Source organism: Panthera leo, chromosome B2 (assembly GCF_018350215.1).
Source record: "Panthera leo isolate Ple1 chromosome B2, P.leo_Ple1_pat1.1, whole genome shotgun sequence".
Taxonomy (NCBI): Eukaryota; Metazoa; Chordata; class Mammalia; order Carnivora; family Felidae; genus Panthera; species Panthera leo.
The window spans coordinates 90,705,629-90,711,628 of record NC_056683.1 but is presented as its reverse complement, the minus strand read 5'-3'; positions in this window follow the sequence as shown (position 1 = coordinate 90,711,628).

Sequence of the window (6,000 nt, the reverse complement as noted above, 5' to 3'; positions counted from 1 at the left end):
TGATAACCCTGCATAACAAAGGAAAAAATCTACTATAGACAGTGTACATGTTTTTAGAAACTGGGAAAGTGGGTATGTTTTTAAGATACATGTTCTTCAAAAACTTTGTCACAGTTTTTAGTTTGTTTTTAAGTGTATACATTCGTTATATGGAAAAAAAACACAAAAAAATCCACTCCTCAATAATACTAGTACTTTTTGTTGTTTATTTTTGTTTTGCAGTATTTAAATATTCTGACTATCTATAGCCAATTATCTGTCTGGGAAGTTAAATAGCTAGAAGAATCAAAATGAGAGACTTTGACCAACTTCATTAGAAGAAGAAAGGGGAAAAATAATAGGCAGTTCAGATTAATTTGAATGGTCTTCTATATGCCAGGGTTTTACATGTCAGGTTGCAGAGAGGAGAGTTTCCCCAAGCTCACAGAGAGGCTGGAAGGGTGCACGTTCTGCTAAGGGTGGAAAGCCAATCCCAGGGCTTTATGGCACCTGGAGACATGGAGACTTCAGAATTAAGTGGCTGCATTAACATGAGTATGAAGCCCAGCTCTCCTGGGCAGGCCCATTACAGGCCATTTAGGTCAGTATGGACCTTATTTACTCTCCAAATGCATTGTTTTGGATTATAAATTTTGTGTAGCTAGAAAAGCTGAATGCTAGGCACCAAGTTTCAGGCCAGCCAGGTATCTTCAGCAACAGAAGCAAAATACTAGCCTTAAACTTGGAGCATTTCAGTTGCAATCAGGGCAAAGACCAGGAGCCTTCACTGTTTGAAAGACCTCAGATCTCTAAGCTACGAAGCTTAAAAATGTGTACATGTCCATCAGCCTAGTAGAAAGGGATTTGAAGAGTCTTTTTAATTTAAAAAGTAATAACAACATAATGTGAGATTTTCACACTCTATACTTGTGAGCAGGGCTGGCTTCATAAGCATGCAGCTTGGGCAGCTGGACAAGGACTCATGGTCAGAAAGGGATGATGGGGCGCCTGGGTGGCGCAGTCGGTTAAGCGTCCGACTTCAGCCAGGTCACGATCTCGCGGTCCGTTTGTTCGAGCCCCGCGTCAGGCTCTGGGCTGATGGCTCGGAGCCTGGAGCCTGTTTCCGATTCTGTGTCTCCCTCTCTCTCTGCCCCTCCCCCGTTCATGCTCTGTCTCTCTCTGTCCCAAAAATAAATTAAAAACGTTGAAAAAAAAATTTAAAAAAAAAAAAATAAAAAAAAAATAAAAAAAAAGAAAGGGATGAATGGCCTCCTCCTCATTGTTACCTGTTTCTGTCAGCAGAAAACCATGTGCTGGGTTTAACACTCTGCTGTTGCCATATTGAAATTCTTAGTTTTTGTAAAAGAGATCCCGCATTTGTCATTTTGTACCAGGCCCTGCAAATTATATAAGCAGTCCTGTGTATGAATATGCAGAGTTAAACTCACACCTACTATACAGCATTTTGGATGCCTTTCATATCTCCACACCACCTGACTTGAAACTTAGAGTAAGTCCTTAAGTCTTAGGGCTGAGTTAAAATTGCACACCAAATACAAATATACATAAAATCTCACACCAAAGATAATTTTTATTTGTTTCACAATTTAGTAATCTTGTTATCAAATTAAATTTCAGAACACAAAACCTTCCAGGCAAAGTTGGTTAAAAAAATCCTTGTAGAAATGTATATTTTAAAGCCAAGTAATAATTGAATCCCTGCAGACTAAACAATATCACTTAGCAGCCTGCACAATGTGAAAGACTAAAAGCTTTTAATTAGACTTTTACTCAATAGGGGAGGAAAAAATAATTTAAAAGACTCAGGGCTGAAGCTGAATTGTTAGTTTTAACTTTGAACACAATGAAGGAACAATTTGACTAAATTAGTTTAGCTGTGTATTCATTAGCCTTTAATAGAAATGTGAATGCAAACTGACTCCAGGTTATTGTACTTAGAGCCAGCTTTTTAATTAGTGATTGGCAAAATGTTTATCTAGTTTGTTGTTGGAATGTTGAACCGTTTACACAACAGGACTGTTGTAAACCTTTATGTAATCTTAATTGGATCTTTCAAAAGAACAAGATTTCGTGTACATAAAATCACAAACTATAGCAATAAAGTTAGCTAATTTATATCAAACTTGGCACTTAAAAAGAAAAAGTTGTGCTATGTGGCTTAATGAGGTGTAGAAATGGTTAACATCTATTTAAACTTAGTTAAATGTGATGCTCATTTGAACTTGGCCAAACCTTGGATATCACAGGCTTTGAAGTTGGACAGACCTGATTTCCAGATGGTAAGTGGGTTATTAATTCTGTAATATTGGGCACATTCATTAGCTTCTCTGAGCCTCAGTTTCCTTATCTTCAAAATGGGGATTATATAATGAGTGTTAAATAGTCATTGTAAACATTTAAGATAACACATAAAAGCCCGTATCTGAGGAATTCAGTATATGGTGGCTATCATCATCATCATCATCATCATCAGGGTTCTTTTTTTAATATATTTAAGTTAAATACTCTTTTAATAGATACAATTAATTACATATTGCAAAATTCCAGTGCAATAAAATTCAAAATATACAAAATGTCATACAAAGAAAAGTCATCTCCCATTCACCATGAATAACATGGCATTATTTGCAATGTCCAATAGGTTTCTATTTTGTCAAAATAGTAAATGATTACATTATATAACAGTAACTTCTAGAGATCATTCTGTACACATAAAACTTCTTCATCCTTTTTAATGACTATGTGAATATACCATAATTAAATGAAGTAGTGCCTTATTATTGGAAAATTAGCTTATTTCTACCCTTTTTGCTGAAATAAATACCCTTATGTGTAGATTATTTTGCATCTCTGGGTAGCTCTTTAGGATGAATTTCTAGAAGCAATATTGGTGGTAAAAGTCTATGTGTATTTTTTTATTTTGATAGCTATTATAAACCGCCCTCCACAGAACTGTACCAATTTACATTTCCACCAATAACTATGGTGTTTATTTCTGTGCACCTTCACTAACAGTGTATCAACTTTTAAGTATCTCTGCCAGTCTTACACATGAACATTTTGTCCTTATAGTTTCAATTTTCTTATCTTTCATTGTGTGTGAAGTATAGACTTTTTATATATTTAAGAGTAATTTGTATTTTTCCTTCTATATACTATTTCTTCATGGTCTCATCTCACATTAGTCTTTTTCTGAAATTTATTTTTGGGAAAACTGTAAATAATCAGAGCACCCATCCTTTATCAATTGTATTTATTTTCCCCCATTTTATCTTCTCATAATTCTTTTATTTTTATGTAAGTTTCTACATCTTTTGTTTTATAGCTTAAGTGTTTTATATTATCTCTAGAAAAACTTCTCTCTCCAAAAAAATTGTTTTTAAATCTTTCATGATTTCTTCTAGTATATTTATGCTTTCACTTTTTGTATTTAATTCCTTGAATTTTTTTAGTACCCACTTAGCTGTTCCATTCTTATTTGCTGAATAATTCACCTGTTGACCATTAGAATATAATATGATTTTCATATGCCAAAATCCTTTATTAATAAATTTTATCTCTGGACTCTCTATTTAGTTCCACTGATCTTTTTGCCTATCTAAGCAGTTGCTGTTTTAAATTCTGTAGTATTTATACTGGTCCAAAATCTGTAGCATAACCAATTTATCATTACTCTCTTTTTCCACATAAAACTTAGAATCACATTATTTAGTTCTAAAAAATACTTGTTAGTATTTTTATTGAGATTGAATTATATTTTCAGATTAATTTAGAGAAAATCATGTTTTCATGATATTATGTCTTCCCATTCAAGAACAGAAAATGCTTTTTCTTTTTTTTCAGTTATACCTTTGGGTATCTTATTAGCTAGTGCATTAGAACTTTCTTTGTAAATATTTTTCATATTTCTTAAAATATGAAAAATTCCATAATTCTTAAAAGTCTGTTTCTAAATATTATATTTTTTCTGTTATTTCATCTTTTTCTCTCAGTTATATTTTCAAATTGGTTTTAAATTTTTTTAAATTTTTTTTTAACGTTTATTTATTTTTGAGACAGAGAGAGACAGAGCATGAACAGGGAGGGGCAGAGAGAGAGGGAGACACAGAATCTGAAACGGGCTGCAGGCTCTGAGGTGTCAGCACAGAGCCCGACACGGGGCTCGAACTCACGGACCGCGAGATCATGACGTGAGCCGAAGTCGGACGTTTAACCGACCAAGCCACCCAGGCGCCCCTCAAATTGGTTTTTATGTAACTACATAAGAGGACCATTGGTTTTGGTTATTATTTTTCTACAGAACAACACTTGGCAACATTACTGATATTCTTAGATTTGATTATTTGAATTTTTCAGGTATGAGATTACATCGTTTGTCGAGAAAAATAATTTTACCTTTCGCTTTCCAGTTTTCTATCTCTCATTTTTTTTCTCTCTTCTAATTGTCGAGACTGATACTTCCAGACTATGTTAAGTGCTAGTGGTGATAGCGGACGCCACCCTACTAATAGAGTAATTAATTATTTCACTAGTTTGAGGGTTGAGATAAATATATTTTAATAGGTAAGAAATTATCTATCTAATCCTACTTTATTAGAAATATTTAAATAGATACTGAATTTTATCGACGGTATTTTTAACGTCTTCACAAATAATCTTATGATTTCTCTCACTGGAATTATTCATTTAATGAATTTTATTGAGTCATTCTTCTGTCACAATGTTAATAATGGAAATTTTGGTCAAGACCCTAAGGTGAGAGATAGGAACTACCAAAGTCAAGACAGAACACTCAACAAGAACTTGCAAAAGTGGCCTAAAACCAGCTACCATGGAAAGACACTGGCCTCCTCATCATTGCCTACCTGTTTCTGTCATCATTAAGTCCTTTCTTTAAGGAGAGAGGAATATGAGAAAATCAGAACATTGATTCTACTTAAAAGTGGACATTCTGACTGCTAATTAATTAATGCAATGATTTCCTATTTCAGTGTGACCAAGAAAGTTATGGGACTACTCCTTGGACAGAGATTAAAAAACAAAAGAAAAGAAAGGAAAAGAAAAAGAAAACAAAAACAAAAACAAAAACAGGTCCACTAAGCAAATTTCAGAGGATAAAAGGAAACAAGAGAAAACTTGCTTTGTGATTGAACATTCAATCACAACTCTTACTTCCAGGATGAGGAAGAGTTTGCAGCATTAAAAGTATCTTCACTTAGTGGTGCCTGGGTGGCTCAGTCAGTTAAGGAACTGACTCTGGATTTCGGCCTACATCATGATCTCATGGTTTGTGAGTTCAAGCCCTGCATTGGGCTCTGTGCTAACAGCATAGGGTCTGTTTGGGATTCTCTACTCCCTCTTTTTCTGCCCCTCCCTTGCTCATGTGTGGGCTCTCTAAATAAATAAATTAACTAACTAAAAAAAAAAAAAGTATCTTTACTTAATGACCCAATAGAATTCTCATGTGATATATTTTGTACTGATACATTTTGTCATAATGTTCTCCAATAACTTTCTTTCTACTATGGTAATTGGTTTTTTTAGAATTTCTATCTTTCCAATATCATTTTTAATAATTTATGCTCTTAAATTATATTCATATTTTCTTCCATTTATATTTTTATACAGAGTCTCATATTCATTATAGTCTCTTATGATTCTAATTTCCCCCAAAGGTCTGGTTATTTCTTTATTGTCATTTATTGATTGGGTTAGCTAAAATGTTATCTCTTTTATTATCTTTTTTTGTTATTTTTCAGTATTACAAATGAGACACTTTATTAACCCAGCATTTGTTCTACTGCTTCTTGTTGTCTCGCGATTCTGTCCCTGAGGTATCACTTTGTGGCCCCCATATTGGTCCTTTTCCATGATTTTCAGCCCCACTAGGGCTTGCAGGACCCTGTGGGCCATGTTCTTGGAGCCTCTGCTGAAGTGGCTGGGCATGACCCCACTTCTCCAATGGTCCCCACAGGTCCTGGTCCTGGAGGTGACCCCAGG